The sequence below is a fragment of the Lutjanus erythropterus genome, chromosome 21 (genome assembly GCF_056507025.1).
Source record: "Lutjanus erythropterus isolate fLutEry1 chromosome 21, fLutEry1.hap2, whole genome shotgun sequence".
Taxonomy (NCBI): domain Eukaryota; kingdom Metazoa; phylum Chordata; class Actinopteri; order Lutjaniformes; family Lutjanidae; genus Lutjanus; species Lutjanus erythropterus.
In genome coordinates this window covers 17,359,100-17,379,650 of record NC_139337.1, presented here as the reverse complement: position 1 = coordinate 17,379,650, position 20,551 = coordinate 17,359,100, and positions in this window count along the sequence as shown.

Here is a 20,551-nt window from a genome sequence, read left to right as displayed (position 1 = left end):
TGCAATTAAAATCTAACAAAAACAGTCTGTATCATTTTGCTGACTGTTAAAATGCTTTATTTTGAAAGAGGACATTGCTGTGCTCATTGGTAATAAGGAACTGTATATTTTATATTAAACTGTAGCTTTATTCATTCAAAGCTGTACATCCATGGATTTTACAGAGGTCTTCTTCTGCTGTTGCTGCTACTTTCGTTGCAACTTGTGTCCATCGTGCATAGAATAATGTAAAACTTAAATTTTTTGACTATTGGCCATCAGCTCAAAGAAATCTATGTGCAACATAGAAAACTTGATTGTTGATTTTTTTGACTTTGTCATCATTAGAACCTCATATCATATTTGTGTCTGACCCATGGAAGCCTGATGAATTTCTCATTTGGCCAACATGAAAAACAATTGCCCACTCCTGTTTGAATCAGAGGTTCTCAATTTTTTCCATAAAAATAAGGTTGGGAACCACTGGTTTACATCATTATTAAACAGGAACTTGGTCAGATGTCATGGAAGATATGGTGACAACTTGTCATTCTTGGTCATGGTTTTGTCAGCTTAGTGTGATAAGCTAACTGTTCTGTATCTAACTAAGAAAAACTGGAAATCACTAGATGGAAATATTTAGAATTTATCTCTATGTAAGAACTCATTTGTGTTGTGCAACCCATATTAATGCACTGATGTGAAAATCTGCACAAACTGCAAACGAGGACCTTAAGAAGAGGTGGTGTGCACGGCTCATGTTCTGTATCCAGTGTCCATAAATCACAACCAGCACCCACTAATTTGAAACATGAATCATAATCCCAATTTTCCAACAGCTGTCGGTGATGACTTCAAAAACTGTGCAGTGATAACAGGCATACCACTTATTTATGCATCTCGAGAGTGTATGATAGATTACATCTTGTTTGCAGCTTCCTCAGTAAAAGTTGATCTCGGAGCCGTTGGTTTCTGAGGTTTTGGCAACGTTTATATGGTTGCATACATGTAGGTGGACTGGTCTGAACAGTTCGTTGCTCCTGGTTGTGGATCAGTAAGCTGATCATGAGTCATGGTTAGTTCCGCTTGCTTGGCCCAGACAAAGCTTGTTAACCCTGACACGGGGGTGGGGGGGGGTGTTATGCCTGGGTAAACGCCACCACAACAAGAGCTGACCACCATGGTGTCACTGGAGATTAAAGTGGTTTAATTGTGTTGCATAATCGTTCATTAGTTGTTTTTGCACACAGCTGCGAATTACAGCTTTAGAAAATCTGTGTGATTGACTTCTGATTGTTTTCAAAAGCTATGTGTAGAGAAAGATAGCAGGTGAGAGTTTATGTGACAATAATGAGTGAGGACGAAACGCAGGGAGAGATGGGGGAAGAGATTATGCTGGAGGGCTGAGCGGATAGAGAAAAAGGACAGGGACGCGATAGAGATGAGATACAAGCCACTCCGAGATGCCCTGTTTTCTTGCCCTTATTTAGTGACTGAGGATGTATGAACTAGTGGACTGAGAGGAATTGTGGGTAATGAACTGCCTCCACTCCACTGCAACCATTATTTTGAAGGTCAATAGACAGGTCAAGACAGCCAGCTCTCCGGACTGATACCTTCCAAACTGTGGTAATGAGTGGTCGGCTTCACCGTCTCACTTCACTGACCCGCTCTCAGCTGCGAACAGTTCTGTACAATCACACTTTCACTTCCTGCTACAGGATAACAAGTGTCCACAGACAGTTTGAACTGACTGCGATAAACAATAAAGAACACGGACACATTTATGCAAACCTTTCATGTGTTTTCAGAAAAGTCAGAGTTAATTATTGGTCAATTTTCCACTACTTTATTTCTTTCAGATGGTGGTGTTGATGTGGGATTGGGTAGCCTGGTCTCCCAACAACTCGGATATCAACGATTTGTGACAACCTCTCAGCGACTCATACGGACTCGGCTGAAACCGACTCACCAGGCTTTTCAAGTGACTTCAGCATAAACCCATCCTGTTGACGTAAAGAAGGAGAACACCAAATATGGAGGAGGTGGGTTGGACAGATGTCTCAAACAAACTCAGGACTTTCTCCCAGGAGACTGGGGCTCCTGTCCAAGTTATAAGGCACATAATGCTCACATGACTTTCATGTTAAAGGTCGCTTCAGTGATGTATCTAAGGTAACGTGGTATTAAACTAAGTATTTTTTGTGTCTAAACTTAACCAACTGCAGCCCTGTCACAGCTTTAATCACATGTTAAAATAATTTTTTCTGACCACGTCAGATAGAGATACGGTAGCTGAAGGCTGCTTTCTGTTTCAGTATCAGAGGCAGAGGCAGGTGACAAATCCTTGTATGTGATGAGCTGGGATGAGAACGCACTGGAATGGGAGAAGCAGTACACTGTAAAAAAGAAATCATAAGAGAATTTAGTGGAATCACACATTTTCTCATTAACTTCATTATACACATTTTATTTATTCAAGTTAATTAAGCTTAAAATGGCTCATAGTTATTTTCAAAAGTCTTTAGAACTAAAACATGACTTCTAACTTTAACTTCTAACTTAAAAAAAGTCTTGAAATGAGTTGAATGAATGTACTCTACGGAGTTCAATCAACTCATTAAATAATGTTCCTAAAGAAGGAATATGATCAACATGTTAGCAGACAGACAGTTTGAGTCAAAACTCTTCTGAGACTTTTTTTTCTTTTTACAGTTTGAAGAAAACATATGGTAATATATTCAAGCATGTATATAATATATATGTGTGTGTATGTGTGTGTATTGAATTCAGTCTCTACCCCCACACACTTAAAATTTAATAAATTCACCGGGAGCAGTTTCACATATTGTCTTTGTGCCGATGCTGGAACAAAGAAGCTCCAACAGGAGCAGCTGCAGTTGTAAATTCTGTGGGTGAAATGAAGAACTGACTCTTCAGACTGAGAAAATACAAAAGGAAATCGAATTTCTTTGCAAGGTTCGCCAGTGCAACTGAAGAGTTGTTTAGTTAAATTTAGTTTATTTTGCTTATTTCAGTGTATTTTCCAATGTCACAAAGCCGACGGTACACTAACAAAAACAACTTGTATACATTCCATGATCGATAAAGAAGTAACATGAAGATAACTTTTATATTACCTGCTCCTTTCTTAATACCATAGCATAAAGTCACTAAAAAGATTCCACCATACTAAAATACTGTCTAACAGTCATCTTTGTTCTGAATCTTCTCTCAACTTGTCTTTTCAAATTCAGTCAACTTATACTGAAGACAGCCCAGACACTTACCTTTTTTTAGTTGTAACAAACTTTTTTTGGTTATTACACAAAAAACACATGCACATTTATTTAACTTTTTTTTTTTTTTAATCAGAGTTAATTTCTTTAAGCTTATTTTTTTCTTTCAGCTAGTGATGTAGGAAGTATCACCCACACAAAAGTCAGAGAGGGAGGCAGACTGGCTGTGAAAATGAGCTGCAACATTTAGCTAATGAGCATGACACCACCTTGTGGAGACAGCACAGATTTCTGACTGGAACACACACATGCTGAGGGACTCGGAGACAAACCGCTCGAACTCTTTCAGTGGTTCAGACAGACCGTTCACGAACATCACACTGTGCTTAGACAGGCAGTGCTGTTAAATTTTTAATTGGAGAGGAAATGCTTATCTGACAAATGTACGAATATGCTTGTGGAGTGCAGTGCCATCCCGAAAGCTGTAGCACCTCTTATTAATCCTTCTTACCTTGTGGCCACAGTCTTCCACACTTCTTCCCCCAGAATTGCTGTATCAAGGACATTAGTTTTGAAATGTGTTCCACTTCTCTGTTTAAGAGGCAACACCAAATCAAACACCCCACCCCAAAAAAATCCAATCAGAACTGATGAATTTGAAATTGATGGCAAATCTTTATGAGTGCAGGCACTTACTCAGGTGATGAGAGCCACTGAAAAATGAGAAATGAGAAGGAGAAGAGGTGGAAGGAGAGATAGCGAGGTGGAGACAGCTCAACAGAGGGAGGGAGAGGAGTGAGGATTCACTGGGAGATTTATGACTTCTTGTTTAGAGCATACTGCTGAAACAGACTCATAAATGTTTTTGATGGTCGGCAAATAAATAACTCCCAGCATGTCTGCTCAGCACACAATAAATAATCCTAAAAAGTTTAATCATTCTCTATCCTTCCGATTTATTTTGGGGATATTTATGTGAGCTCATATATATGGTAAACTACATACAGCCGGGCGCAGGCGTACGCTATCTCTCCATCTTACCTCATGTGTCACCTTCAGATCCATGACATTATAGTAAAGTTGTAGGGGAGAGCGGGGAGTGTTGCACCACTGTCAATATAACCCAGGGATCGGCAATGTGGGGCAGCATACAGCTGTTTTGCCTCTTTCTAGTTGCAACCTGTGGCTTTGACAAAAAAATTTTTTTTTTTTTTGGGAGATTTTAATTTTGATTTGTCATTGTTGTAGATCTAAAATGATTATTTTATAGTAAATGTTGCAGACCCCTGGTTTAACCAATCAGAAAAGAGCTGAGATGATGTCATCAACTTTGTACATTCCTATAGCCTTTGTGAAGCCACAGGAGAAGTGGCATGTCTCTGTGCGCAACATTGTGGATTTTACAACCAAAAAATGTATTTTCATGAAAAAGCAAGTTTCTTCTTCTTTTTATTATCATAATCATTTTTTAAATGTATTTTTTGCCTGCATACATTGTATTGTATATACACCGGTTTAATTAACATAACTTAAATTAGGAGTTTCTCAAGTTTTTTTTTTATGCTTTGCACTCATGCTACCTTCAAACCCACATGCTAAAACAGTTCGCTATGTAATGGCTGCATTGGGTGGGGACAGTTGCCACAATTCTTATCAAAAACTGATTTATGTGGGTCAGTTATGCACATTGTCCATTATGTTATTGTCTATCCCCATTTACTTCAGTTGTGGAGCAGGTTTAAACAATGGAACTCTTTGTATTTGATATTAACTCACATAATCTGTGATTGTGTAGTGACGTTAAAGTGAGTTTTATCTCTAGTGGACAAATATGGGTACCGTGTATCAAGGTTTGAGAGATTTAGCATGAACAATCACTGAGTTACTGTTGCTCAAACAAAAAGTGTTACTGCCATCCCAGATCTCCCCTATAGTAAAAATGTTGTGGCAGCCAGATAGTGAGAAACCTGCAGTGGGAAAGTGTTTTGTTTCTGCATGTGAAACTCTATGGGCTGTCTCCTCTGTGCAGTAATTTCAGTGTATTTGCTGAGAGCCGTGTTCACCCTTGAACCTCCTCCTCTCCCACAGCAAACAGCTTCCCACATGCACAGGTCAAGAGACTCACTGTAAAGGTGCCCTCTGTATAACTCTGTGCTCATTATAACACGTTGGACTCTGGGAAAGCCGTACATAAGAGACCTCATGCGTTCATACACAAATGCATCTTTCCTGCATAGGTGCATGTGGTATGCATGTGCAATATGTGGTGCAAGTGCTTGTGCATGCTCAAATAAGATGCATTTCTGTGTAGGAAGACATTTGCAGCGGGGAGCCTGCGATTGACCAGTGTGTGGGACTGCATTTGTGTGTGTGTGTGTGTGTTTGTGTGTGAGCTCATATGTGTTGGCGGAGGTTTCCCTGGAGAAGCCGAGCAACAGAGCTGACCTTGCAGTAAAAAAAAGACAATAATTTATTCATTGGCATTGCACAAATTTCTCTCTATCTTCCATCAGGTGTTCAGCTGTTATCTCAGCTGTTTTAAAGCGTCTCTTCCTGCACTCTGCTGGATTATTGATTTCTCCAAACACTGTCTTTAGTTTAGAACACCGAGATTGAGATCATAATTTATGATCTAATCAGCGTGCATTCAGTAGTTTCTCCTTCATTGGGAATCGGTTGTATGGCTCCCTGCAATTCTAAAGGTCCACACACTTACCAACCTCGCCGCATTGTGTATTTTTAAACCCTGAAGCTTAACCTCGCTGTAAAAATGTCTCTTATCGGACAGGGTCCAGCTGGCAATGTCAAACAGATGGCTTTATACCCTCTAGGGTTTCCATTCAGAATAAATTAGTTCAATAAAATACCAAGAGGGCACTTAGAGAGCAGACAATTAAACACCTTGCATAGAACGCAGTCAAGCTGTATTTCAAATGACTGAAAGCTTATACTGATGAATGCAGTCATTAAAAAAGACAGCACTCAATACAGGTTCAACAATGGACAGTAAGCACACAGCCAGCCTTGAAGCAGAATAGGCCAGAGGTGAGAAAGGTTCAGAAACCAGTTTCTTAATGTATAATGGAGATCAAGCTGTTATATAACGAGTGTTCCTTAAAACAGAGGGAAAAGTGGTGATGTTTACTTTTGATTTAAATTAATCATCCAGCGACATGTTGAAAGGACCCAATTTGTGTGCAATGCAAGATTGAAAAATATGTCAACGGTATTCTTGACAACATTGTCCCTGTGCTGTATAAACACTCTAATTTAAAAGCCATCATCCTTCATGCCGTGACGATAGATGGTCCCATTACTGTTCTGAATTAGTTTGTTTGAATCAAACAGCTACAGTTATGTTTTTTTTTTATTTGATCATTTCTAAGATCCCTTTTTACAACTAAATTTCCACAGATGCTTTCCTTTACAAGGTGTAACCTCAGTCATAAGATCTGTTGGAGATGGGTTACATAAATTCACACGTTCTTCATTATCAATCCACGTGTCCCCGATTACCTCCATCAGTTTTTTAATGGTCTTTTGATCGTATTAAAAATGTTTTCTTTGCTGCTGTCAGCAATACTGGTAATAAATATCTTTATCCTACCATGAGTACCATGGGTTTCATCCCAAGAATTGCTATCAGAGGGTCTCTAATCAATTCAACATAACACTTTATTCACAGTAGGACAAACTGACTTCCAAAAGTCTTACAATGGGCAGTCCTCCACGTCCTCTCCAGCGTCTACTTGACTGGTTTGGAGTCATTTTCGCCACAGCTTGTGCTCTGAAAAATCTGTTAATTATCTTCCATTGAAATTCCTTCCACAAATTGCCATTAGTGACTTTGTGAGCCTGAGCACTGCTCTATTCAATTGCCCTCCCCTATTTCCTTAAGTTGTTCTCCGTCCCACTTTTCTTTGACATAATAGGTATTGTCATTTGTGAAGATACGGGTCTTTACACTTAATTCTAGGGACGGTGTAAAGCATGAGTAACCTCACAATAGCGGTACTTTAAAGGAGCAATATGTAGTCATTGCACATGCAAAATAAGTACTGTGGTCCAAGTAGCAAGTTGGAGCCATAGACTGTATATTGATTAGGTTATCTTGTTTAACATACAGTCTACAGTTGAAATGAGCCACATCCAAAATGGACTATATATAGTCACATCTTGGGTTAACTAATGTTAGCAAATTGCTAGCCAACCAGCTAGGTTATACATTAATCACTAGTTAGCTAGTTACATCAGTTAGCAAAATGCTAGCTAATGAGCAAGCCAAGCTACATCAATAGTTAGCTAGCTAGTTAGATAGTGTTTTGTTAACATAAGTTAACATGATGTTGCTTTTACGGGTCATCCAGCCACGTCTATGAAGCATCTTCAAAAACAGGTTGTCTCTCCAACATAGAAGAGATAATCTAGCATATTTGCATAAATCGAAAAGGAGAAAATTGGCTGAGGTTCCTCTGAGTACCAAGCTTGCTAAACTATTATCAGAGCACAGAACAAAAAGGGGTGGGACTATTTCTATAAGGATTTTAAGGTGATTCTGCAGTTTTACTTACAGAGATAGAGATTGGTTGGAAAAACACTGTTTCAGTGTATAACTTTTGATCAAGCTGTTCTTTAACAAATGCATTACTTAACACAGAGGGAAAAGTGTCAGTGTTTACCTTTTGATTTAAATTAATCATCCTGTGATATGTTGAAAAGACCCAATTTGTGTATACGGCAAGATTGAAAAATATGTCAATGATATTCTTGACAGCATAGTCATTGTGCTGTATAAACACTCAAATTCAGAACAGTAATGGGACCATCTATCAGCACAACATGAGGGATGATGGCTTTTAAATTACGTTGTCCAAATCAAACAGCTGCAGTACTTTAAACTTGATTCAAAGACATTTAAGTATGATTAACACAACAAAAATGCTACTTTAATGACTTTTTCAATCAGGGAAGAAAAACAATATATTTTCCGGATGAATTCGATCTAACAGATCACCTGCTTCTCTCAAGTGTTTTTTGGCTATACACATTACATGGTTGGGTCTGGTGGTTGTGGCAGTGTCCATTTTCTGGAATCACGATCAAATCAAACACTTGTTGGTGATACGGCTATCTCACGCTGCATTGTCCTGCCAGCTACTAGGGATAACAATGAAACATTCATTGAGTTCTACTCAATATAATTAAACTGTATTAAGTTAATTACCTCTGCCTCTATAACGGTAATCAAATGGATAGAGTTCAGCTGCGTGCTAACCTTTCCCCCAGGTGTGAGTTACAGAGCACCCAAGGGATAGCATTACCATTGCTGCCAAGGGCCTGTCTGTTGTTTCGTTTGAGGGCTTCATTCTTTTCCTGTCTACCTGCCAGGCCCCGGAAGGATTTTTCTGCCACAGGAGCTTCTGAACGCAGGTGCCCTCCAAAAACCAGAGGAGGTATTCTTAGAACAATGACCCAACTCCCTTGTGAAAGTAAGCTTGCGTCTGATCCCTTCACAGGAAGGTTAATGTGGGTGCAATGATCCAAGGGCCGCCATCTGTCCTCAGGGGTTCTCCTTTATGGTGACAGCAATAAATCATTTTGATACGTCTCATCATGACTCCACTTTTGGACAAGGGCTTGGACCTGTGTTCTGAGTAGAGGGCGTGTTGAGCTGCGAAGGGTTGCCTGGCACGCCACATGATGGATGAAGGGAAGGAAGTCTTAGTTCCTGACAAGCAACAGGGAATTTTGGAAGTGCTGGCCTTGTGTCAGATTCTTCAGTACAGTAAAAATCAATCAGGACACTGATTCCTAAAAGGCCTTTTTTCATTGGAACTTTTGAGTCAAACCATCCCGTGCTGATTTGTGTTTCCACTGCCACTTTAAACACGCCTGAGATGTGGATTCACACAAAATCCAGCAATGCAGCACCTTCATGGCCATGTTTATTAGTGCTTTAGGATGTAACTGCTGTAAAATCAGAAAATAACATAATAGTTCTCTGATTCACTGCTTTGTTCTTGCCACTTCCTCTCTTCATTCACTCTCTAGCTCTCCCAAACACACAACTTCAAGTGGGTAACCCTGTTGTGCTGGCAGAATGTCCTCACCACAAAAATGAGTGCATGGTTGGCTCTGCAAGCAGTTTATTACAAGTAATATGTCCGTTATTATTAGACAGCAGCTTCAAGCGGGCATAGTAATTATGACAGAAGAAGAATAAAAAGTGAGAAAGTATGCATCTGAAAGAAGTGGAATGGACGGATGGCTCCCTTTCACCCAGGAGACCACGGTTCAAGTCCAAATCTGAAATGAAATCTGTCACATAACTTTGCAAGAGTTTCATCACTTCTGTCAAGTGACATGTACTATACTTAATTTAAAAACCTATAACCAAGTAGTTTTGTTGCCTAAACCTAACCAGACTGCAACCATTTTACAACGTTAACCACATGTGTAATATCACACATGTCACATGAGTTACGCAGTCTAGTTAAGATCCAGTAAGCCTGTCATCTCCAGTTCTCCACCAATAATTAGGGTTTGCTATTGTTTGGGTTTTTCCGATGCCAGTGCTGAAACAATACTTTTAAAAAGGCACTGGTGCCAAAATTGCATTGCTAGTGTGGCCAGATGCTTCTCCAGTTTACACACGGTTTGTTTGTTGAATATCCCAATTGATGTTGAGATTTCGGTACCCATCCCTAACGGTAATACATGCTGCTTTGGAAGTCACTGGCCATCAACATATTCTGTTGTGGTAAGAGGATGGGCCAAATCAAGCCAATCCAGCTCATGTGTATGGAAAAAGACTGTAAGATGACCTTAAGATATTTTAGAGTATTGGGTTATGGTGATACCTTGAGGGGCGATGGCATTTGAAAATATGTGGTTTACCTAGATTATGATGAAGGTTTAAGGTTTTGGACAAAGCATTTGGCTTTTCTCCCCAAGTGGGCTTCAGTAGTCAAAGAAAAAAAAAAAATAGAACGAAAGAAAACACTTAAAGTGGCCTGTCTCAGATTTACAGAGGCAGCTAAAACACTATTGACTTCTACTGATGGCTAAGTGTATTGAAGTGTGGTGCCATAAATAACTGTGTGTAAAACTCATGACATGCACCACACAAGCAGGCCGAAAGATAAACTATCCTAAAAGACAAATGTACATGTCAGCCTCACAACACATGTCCTGGCATTGTGTAACCAAACGGCACATGTATCAGTGTTGCTTTTCCAGTCAAGCCTGTTCGTCAGCTCTATTTTTAAATGAGTATTCAGACACATCAACAACTATCAAAGATGACTGCACTGCATCAGTATTTCAAGCTTCCATTAGAGAGGCAACCGCCATAAATGTTAGGGACAGTAACTGGATGGGATTAAAGAAACGAGACCTTGTCTTTCCTGAGCAGCTATACTGTAAGACACTGATCCTCCAGCTGCAGTGGAGCTGGACATTCAATGGCAGGAGGCCTGTGATCCATTGTTCCAAAAACCATTGTTATATGGCTACTTAATAAGGTTAGAGCATCTTATCCTCTCCTCAAAAGAAACCAAATCTTGTCTAGTCCCAACTCCTTATGTCTCTAAGGCGCTAACTTACTGATTGCTGCTAATGTCCCGTACTCTAAGTCCCAACAGTGGCCTCCCAGAATAAATTGTGGTTAATAAATGCAGATTCAATCTGAATATATCTTTGTATGTGTGTGTGTTTTTGTATGTGGCAAATCGGAGAGAAGAACTATAGGAGGAAAGGCAGAGTTTGTCTATCTCACAGCAAAGCAAAGCAAAGCCAAGGGATTCCCTGGACGGTGCTTTTTGGAGTAGGAGATTACTTCTATAGAGGGTACAGAGTGTACACAATCGTGACTGGCACTTAAATGTCCATCTGGGACGATGCCCAAGGTGATGGTTTTCTTTTTAAGGTTTGACTTTACTTTAATTCCCCAATATGGTTGAATTAATCTACTATGAGGCCTTCGGGCCAAACTGCCAGGCCAAACTGCTGGACCACTATCGACCCTGTGTCCCCTACATATTTTTCTATGTTGTCATCTTTCTGTTGATGCCTCTTGACTTGCAGGACCTGCTTTATCTTTCTTTATACATTCAACTAAAATATAAAGGCAACACTTTTGTTTTGCTCCCATTTTTCATTTCAATTGAAGTAAAAGATCTAAGACTTTCTCTTTACACACAGATTTTGTTCACAAATGTGTTAAAGGTAGCACTTCTCCTTAGCCAAGGTAATCCATCTATCTGACAGGTGTGGCATACAGAGATGCTGATTAAACAGCATAATTATTGCACAGGTATGCAAAAAGGCCACTCTAAAATGTGACCTGAGGCACTGAACAAGAGATATTTGACACAATGGTACAGATACCATTTTTTCCCAGGAGAACAAAGTTAGCTTGTCATTGTCAATTTGCAGTGTTGTGTGTGTTCTGCACTCCTGCGGAGCTTCTGCAGCTGCAGAACTTTCCCCAAGGAAGCCAGGGTTTGGGAAAACAGCTTTCTTCAACCATAGATTGTATTTCACCCTATTTAATATACAGTCGATGGCTCCAGCTGACTAGTTGGACTGCTGTACTCATTTTTGCACACACAATTGCTACATATTTCTCCTTTAAGGCTCTTATTATATGAGTTGATATTGTGTTTTAGTGGTGGACATTTCCAGACAAAGTGCTGCTGGCACAAACCAGTTGAAAATCAGTACATCTGTTGCTTGGCGATCCAGGCTTTGTCTCCTCCCTCAAATGTTCCAGTATCATAATACTGGTCCAGGCCAATCACTGTGGGACACATTCAGGGGATCACCCACAGTCAAGGACAGAAATCAAGATCAACACTGGTGACCTCTTTAATAGACTGGTTTAAATTAGGGGGCGCTTCCAGAGAGCATGTTCCAGAGTCCATCAAGAGCCTTGACATCTCCAGCAGTTAGCATTATCTTTAAAGTCCAATATGTGTAACCTTGAAGGACACAGGCAAGATGAAATGATATCACATCACCGCTGTACACTGATCGTGATTGAACATATCAATTGTGTACACTGGACTGCTGCACGGCCAGTGACTTGATGAATTGGTTAATGCAAATATCCAAGGTTAAATCATGCACACACACAGACACACAGACACGGTCCAGAAACGCTGTTGCCCAGTGTTGTTGTCAATGTCAAATGTCTCTGTACGCTTTAAGATGTTTTCATGTGATGCAACTGTCTTGCATTGTGTCGAACGCCCCTCATGTCTTTGTGATGTCTTTATGTGAAGCAGCGGACTGTAGCGGTGTGCCCTTTCCCCTCAGGGACAATGAAGTTTACTCTGTTCTACTATACTATCCTCAGTGTGACCTCAGAACTATGTCAGCAGGTAAACAACAGCCTGAACAATGAAACAAGATAGGGTGCGACATCACCTGCTCCAGTTTGACCTCGACACACAGACAATGTATGTCACACACCTACAGGATAGTTGGCCCTTTGTTTGTTTGTACACATTTGTCATCCATTGGTGTGTTCACAGCAGGACACACCATGCAGACATTTATTTATTCAGACATAAATCAAGTAAATTAGGCATGGATGGATCAAGCATGAGAAAGATGAATGCAGGGGGAAAACATTCAAAGAAAGCCCCATAACTTCAATAAAATTCTGATGTTTGTGCACTTTTGTCTCTTAAAGGGTAACTTTGACATTTTTCAACCTGGACCATATTTTCCTGTTTTTCTTTGTGTGTGTGTGTGTGTGTGTGTGTGTGTGTGTGTGTGTGTGTGTGTGTGTGTGTGTGTGTGTGTGTGTGTGTGTGTGTGTGTGTGTGTGTGTGTGTGTGTGTGTGTGTGTAAGTGACTAATGATAACAATTTTTGAAATTGGTGCAGCATTGAAGGAGAGCTGCAGCCGACAGAGGCAAAACTAAGCTGCAGCATAATCCCTCCAGGCAACAGTGCACTGTCAAAGTAAGTCAACTAAAAGTGCTTGTTCTTGTCACTGTCAGGCTCAGGCTTGTTATTCCAAGTGTCATTTAACATCATGGAGAGAATCACTTCAGAGAGAGATTTTTGTTTAACCGGGAACAGTTTTATTGTGCTTAAAATTATGAGGGACTTTCCTTTACAAAACAGTATTTTTTTTTTATCTTCATTCAATTTTGACAGACAATAAAACTCACCAAAATCATCTTGACTATTTTTCCATCACTCCAACTATCTCAAATCTGGTTTGGTCAAAATAAACCCTTTTTTTTTTTTTTTACTGAGGTAGATTGATGACTGATGTCCGTCCTCCCAGTGGACAGATGGACCAAGACATTTTTGGTGAGTATAATTTAGTTTGTCTCAGGTTTGACAATGATAAAACCACTGTTTTGTAAAGGGAGTCTGGTTAGTTTGGCAAGAGCAAGAAAACATATCTTAGTAAAAAGGTCTGAATAACAATCTGAGCCTGTCAGTGGCAAAAACAGGCACTTCTACATTACATTGAAGCCTAGCTTCATTTCTTCAGTGCTCTCCCTCAACACTGGATTAGAAATCATTGTCCCCATTAGTCACTTAGACACAAAACCATGGGAAAATAGGGTTGAAAGATAACCAAAGTTACCCTGTAATTTTGCTCTTTCCTGAGAAATTACACCCGAAAATGGATACACAATATAATAAATTGTTGTTTTTTGGCCGGCAAACCATTAATCACAGTGTATTCCCCCAAAAGGCTAGATAACTGGACTTAGAGCCTGGACTCAACACATTAGTAGTTAAGTACAGTATGAATTTTACACTCTCCATACACCTTAGTGCAATATATGGACAATATCTTCACAAACTTCTCCATCATTGCCTGTTTATGTTGGAAAACACTTTATTCATGGTATAAAGCTCATCAGAGTTTTTCTCAATTAAATTCTAGCAATTCTACCAGTTTAAAAGATGAGATAATTTGTGAAAAGATACACAGTCAGCATTACAAACCAATTTAAATAGATCTCCCTCCTCATTCTTCTGTGTTCATTTGTGAGGAGGAGGAAAGAATTTCCCCATCACAATATCCCTCCCAGGAGTGAGCAAGTTTTGGTTTCCTGTCCAAATGATTAATCTTTCACATTATTTTGCAGAGGGACTCATAACACCATAACACTACCTGTGGACCCAATTACACAACTGACAACAGTATCAATGCAACTCGCTGACTTATGGCAGCATAAACAAGGCCTTTGTGCTACATCAGCATACCGGTAAGTGATTTACAGGAATGATCTGCATAGATTAGCAGGGCCAGAATGGATGAATAAAGATTTATTTTGGTAATGTTGGTTTCTTCTATTAAAAGAGGCAAAATCGTGAGAAAGCAGATAACGATACACAAGATACAGATGTGTCAGCAGCAACTATGATATAAAAACTCACTAACTGGTTTGTTTAAGATATATGCTGGAATAAAGAACAAACTAAAAAATTAGGATTCTGTTGACCAGTGTCAGGAGGGCTATATTTAAAATGTATTCCACTGCAGATTGCTGAATACATACCCTGATGTGTAATTTGTAACGTATTCCATTAGATTACATGTTCTAGTAGCATATTCTAAATACTTTGGATTACTTTTGGAATTCTTCAGAATCATTTTGCTTGGCTAATCTGTCTGGGTTACTCTAAATGTAGTTAACACTTGCTTTTGGGAATTACCTCACTGGAGAGATCCCATTACTGTTCTCACTAGATCACATAGAGCGCTAACTTTACTAAATTCATGAATTCATTTACGCTCCCTTTACTGTATACTGTTTACGAAAAAAATAGATGTGCATGTTTCAAACGATGTAACCATCACTGCGCCGTACTTCTATACATCTTTTACCTCGGCATCCACTAGAAGGTGCTGCTCAGAGTAAAAGTTAACTCAAAGAAGAAGAAGAAGGAGAGACAAAAGTTTCTGATAGAAACAAACGTTGCAACACTGGAAGAGGGTTGTAATTATGTACCTCTTGAGAAAGAGACAAAAGTGGAGGCAGTGCTGTAGATGACTGTGGTCTGTGCAGCCATTAAATAATCAAAACATGTGGAGAGAATTTTTTGCACTAATGAATAGCATGCAAGAATATGGAGAAAATGAGCACAGAGTACAGACATAAGGTGCTGTCTGTATCCATATACATATCTAACACTGAGCATAAATGAGCATTAAGGCGGTTGCTGCCATCCTTTGGCCACAAACAGTAATATTAGAACAGCTTATACATGCCACACACATCCAAAGAATTATGTTGAAGAGGGGCTAAATTACAAAACATATCTGCAGTTTGGCTGGGATTATTAGACAGTTAGTCAAAAGTACAAGCAAGTCCAACTAAATTTTATTAATGGCCTATAAACAAATCACAATTTGCCTCAGAGGGGTTTGCAATCTGTGACAGAGCATATTGCATAACAAAAAGGAACTTAAAGTTACCTCAAGGTGCTTCTTCAAATTAGATGTGAAGTCTTTTGATGCGGAAAGCTGCTTGGTTGATGGCAAGCAGAGCTCACACTGCACTGCAGTCGCCAACTCAGGCTGCCTGACGGGCGGGGGCAAAAAAATAAATAAAAAAAGGGCACCAGCTGCATGTGTAACGAAAATCATGATGCATTTATCAAGTTTTGTCGACTCGAAGGGCACTCTAGTGGGCACTTTGTCACATTGTCTTGAACAATGGGCCACTCTATCAAATTATAAGTTGTATATTTTATCTACCACAGGGGTTTTGTCTACTGGAATGGTGCTCTAGAGGGCACTTAATCATTTGTTTTGGACGTTAGGCCATTGTCAAGGGCACTTTTTGATGTTTTGTCCACTCAAAGGGCACTGTAGAGTACACTTTGTCACATTTTCTTGGCCAGTGGGTCACTCTAGAGGACATCATATTTTATCTACCATAGGGACGTCCAAGAGGGCACTTAAGCTGCATTTGTTTGAACACGCACCCCTCCATTACCCCACCCGCAGTTTGTATTCCATTACTCGCCAACCTTAGTGTTGACAAACTGTCTACCTAAACTCCTCGATATCACAGGCAGGGTGCCATAAAAATGGCCCTTTCTGCTTCTGTAAGTCAGATGCAGACTGAAGATACTAAATGGTCCACCCTGAGCCCAGCTAATATGCCAGCTACACCAGCAGTGACTTCATTGCTATTCCTACCATGGTCTCTCCTCCATGTCTTTCACTTAGATGTACAACTCAAAGTGATCACTGGAACATGCTGGAGGTGCCACACCTGCCCTGATTACATAAACGCTTACTCTCATAGGACAACTCTTGACAGTAGTTAGCAGGCCAAATTGCCAGCTTGGGTGTTTTTGCAGCAATTAGACCAAGTGCATTATATTCACATTATCATGCTGCCACAAGCACTTTGGGTTAAGGTGTAATGCTGAGCATCTTGTCTACCCTGCAAGGCGGCATTTTTCACAGTGATGAATGCTGATGAGTATGGTGCAAACTCCTGAAATTCAGAGGTTACACTGAAAGCTGGGCTGCAAACGATGTGGCAGTTTGTATTTGGTAAACAGGGATGCTGAAGTATAGAGTCAAAGCGGACTAAAGCACCTCTGTGTGTCACTCTTTGCCTGCCTGTGGCAGCGTGCGTGCTGTGCTGTGGGAGCAATTGACCAGCAGTTGCAGCTGAGATCCCAATAAAAATATAAAACAACACCCATTCAATTAGTGATCCATGGCCCTGGATGTATTATGCAAACATAACCAGCAGGACAGAGTAGTAATCAATCATGTTTGTTTGTCCCCTGCTAACAGCAGCACCACTATGGCCAGAGCGCAATGGACGACATATGCACATTAATAAAACAGGGTATATATTTTTTAAAAAGATTGTTTTTAAGTCATTGTTGCCTCTCTTTGATTGATGGCAGTAGAGAGTGATAATAAACAGAAGGAGATGGAGAAGGAGATGACATGTTGCAGAGGCCCTTGGTTGGATTTGAACCAGGATTTAGTAGATGCATGGTTACATGGTGTGGACTTAGACCAATAAGCTCCTGGGACACCCCACATACTGTAGTCGTACAACACAACAGAATACCAAAGCATGTTCATGTTCATTGTGTTGTGTGTATTTTTGACATGGTGTTGGCAGCCTGAGAGGTGAACAGGTGTGTTTTGTGGGATGAATGAAGAGATGACATAGATTAATGACCCAGGTCTGTGGCAGACCATTATATTGAAGGCCACTGCTGCCCACCGTGGGTGGGTGGGTAGTTGTATGGACCTTGACATGGCCAGCTGCTAAAAATAGCCAAAGAGAATAAACAGGCTGCTGCTATGGCGTGTTTCCTCCCTCTTATTGACAAAAACACGCACACACGAGCGCAGACGGACGTAGCCACACACACATTTATTGCACTGTACCGCGGCGTGCTTACAAAGCCTTCCAATTCACAGCTGGTGGCCTCACATCAAGCCAGTTGTGGGCCTTCCTCACTTTGAATTTCACAGAATAATAAATGACACCTCTGAAAAAGATGTTATACCTAAGCCTTGTACTGGCAGCAGAGAAAGTATGTGTGAGTTAGAGTGGACCCATTCTTGCATTTTTAACCTTGTCCACCTGTGTCTTTTTTTTCTCCTTTACAAGTATTCAAATCTTGCTCTAGCTTTCTATTAATAGAGAGGTGTCCCACATTGATTGAATGCTTATTATTGTAATTTAACTGAATGTGACTTCTGCTCTCCCCCTCCTGCAGAAGCTCACAGTAAATTACAGCCATCCACACTTCTTTCTCTCTCTGTCTCCTCTGACACACACAAACCCATTTTCCTTGTAAGGCAACATTGTTAGCTTAAATCTGCTGTTTAGGAGCACCTCTTCATGCATTTATTCATAGCTCAATACTGTCACATATTCTTTATCTATAAGCAGATAAATCCTGTAAATGATATGTGCATTGCTGTCTCTAATGAAGGCGTTATGAACAGATGATGGCGTGTCTCTCTCATGTGCTGACAGCGTCAGAAGCAGGAGCTGTGGATTGCAAGTGTGTCCACGGTGTTGTTTGGATGATGGAGTGGACACATTTTATGACAAATTGGAAGGGGAAAATACAGCAGGCAGTGACGGCTCAGGGATGAGGCAGCCGGTGTAGTCAGTCAACTCTTTTTTGGTCAGAGATTGATGAGAACATGCTTACAAAGAGAGAAGCTGGAGGTGACTGTTAAGTTCGGTACACTCCTCACCTTTGAGTCCTTCCAATAAAACTTACTTTTCTCTCTCTCTCTCTTTTCTTGAAGAATGCAGGGGAGACTGGGGTTGGTTGGCAAACTTTTCACTCCCTGCTGTATTTCTTTGACATCATTTATGTGAGAATATTCTCACCAACAGTAAATGAAAGTTTGGTTTCCAGGAAAACATGAACTCTGAAATATTAAAAATACTGGAAAATAGCTACAAATCAGCTTTTTTGTCATTGTTGGGCCAGATAGTGGCGTATAGGGGACATAAAGTACAACATTTAAACACTGATTTTCACTTCATGGAAACTTTAAAGTCATGGTGTGCATTTGTGCCAGTCGCAGGGTTGGTTGGCTCATATTATGAGGTTTGTTGGCACAGTGTTAAAACCAAACAACATTTTTAAGGAATTCATCAGCAGGAATGTAGAATTACTTTTGCTGTTGACCATTCAAACTAATAATAATTAACTAACAATATAAACAATGTTTTTAATCATTTAACATACATGCCAGAGAAATACAGCAGAGTGAAAATTGTGCCAACCAAACCCGCTCTCCCCTAAAATACATGCCTTACAATGTGACAACAAACCCCCAAATCAGTGAGCCAACCACTAACAAATACAGATAGATGACTAAGCTGTGAATCATGACCTGAAAATCCCTTTTTCTAGCATCAAAAAGCTAATTAAAACCACGTTAGAGAAAATGTATTTGATGTGTACTTTGATGTTTTAGTTTGGCTGACGTCCCAGCTAATAAAATGGTTGGTTGTCCATTTCTGCATGTCATTGACATGACATTCAACTTCCGTTAAGAAATTTAGCAAACATTTTTTAGGTTACATTCTTGTTTCTGTGACATTTGAAGGACCAGAAAACAGCTGTTTCCAACCAACCAACCCCAGTTCTCTCCTGTTGTATCAAACTTCAGCATGACATTCATTCTCCATTATCACATCATGTTATCACTGTCAGGGTGCATAATATATTCTGATAAATGCAGCCAGCAAAGGTTAATTGACCAAACAGTTGATTCACTGACTGTCAGCCATGCTAGTCTATCTGGCTCCATGACCCAAATGTTTCTTCAGCATGATGCTACAATTTGGGTTGCTATGGCAACAGCCCACACATGCCCACATAGTACACAAGAATTAAGAAAAAAAAAAAAAACCTGCATAACCTCATCTCTGTGAACACCCTCTATAAAGGAGGAAAATAAATCATTTAGAAGTCTTTTGTAACCTGCGGTGCATCAACACATTTTTATACAGAAAGTTAGTAATTACAGATATCAAGCTGCTGCTAACTGGAGTTATTCCGCCCACGTGGTGGGACACGGGCTGGCTTCAACTCCCCGGAGTACCCATGCACGCAGGTGGTGTTAGTATAGAGCTGGAAGCCTCTACTGCACAAAGTATGACATTACTCCTCACAACACATTTGCCAGCTTTAGAAGCTGTAGTGAACAATCACAGTCCTGCTCTGCTGACTATTTTGTACCACTGCTAACTCACACATCATGACTTATGATGGGATGGCTGATTGGCTGCCAGTTTGGTAATAATTAATGAAGGGGGGACACAGTCAATTGCCCTCAATCATTTCTCTGTACCCTAAGTAATTAACAACTGTGTCATCAGCGGTTTTGTTGTTAAGAGAATCATTTACATCTGTCAATTACGGGTCAGGGTGATGCTGCACTACTCTGTCAAATGAATGTCATCGTGGTAAACATGGTGTGGTTGGAATAACTAACTCTATTTTCCCATGTTTTTGCGTCTAAGTGACTAATAGGAACGGCAACTGGAAACTGGTGCAGTATTGAGGGAGCTACAGCTGGTGGCAGAGGCAAAACTAAGGTAGCATAATCCCTCTGGGCAGCTGCATGCCATCAAAGTAGGTCCACCGAAAGTGTTTGTTTTGCCATCGACAGGCTCAGATTGTTATTCTAAATTTTATATACCTCAGTAAGATATGTTTTGTTTCACCAGAAACAGCTCTTTTATTGGTCTCGCCAAACTAACCAGACCCTCTTTACAAAGCTGTAATTTTAACATTGTCATCTTCATCTTATCATTTTCGTCATTATCATCTTCA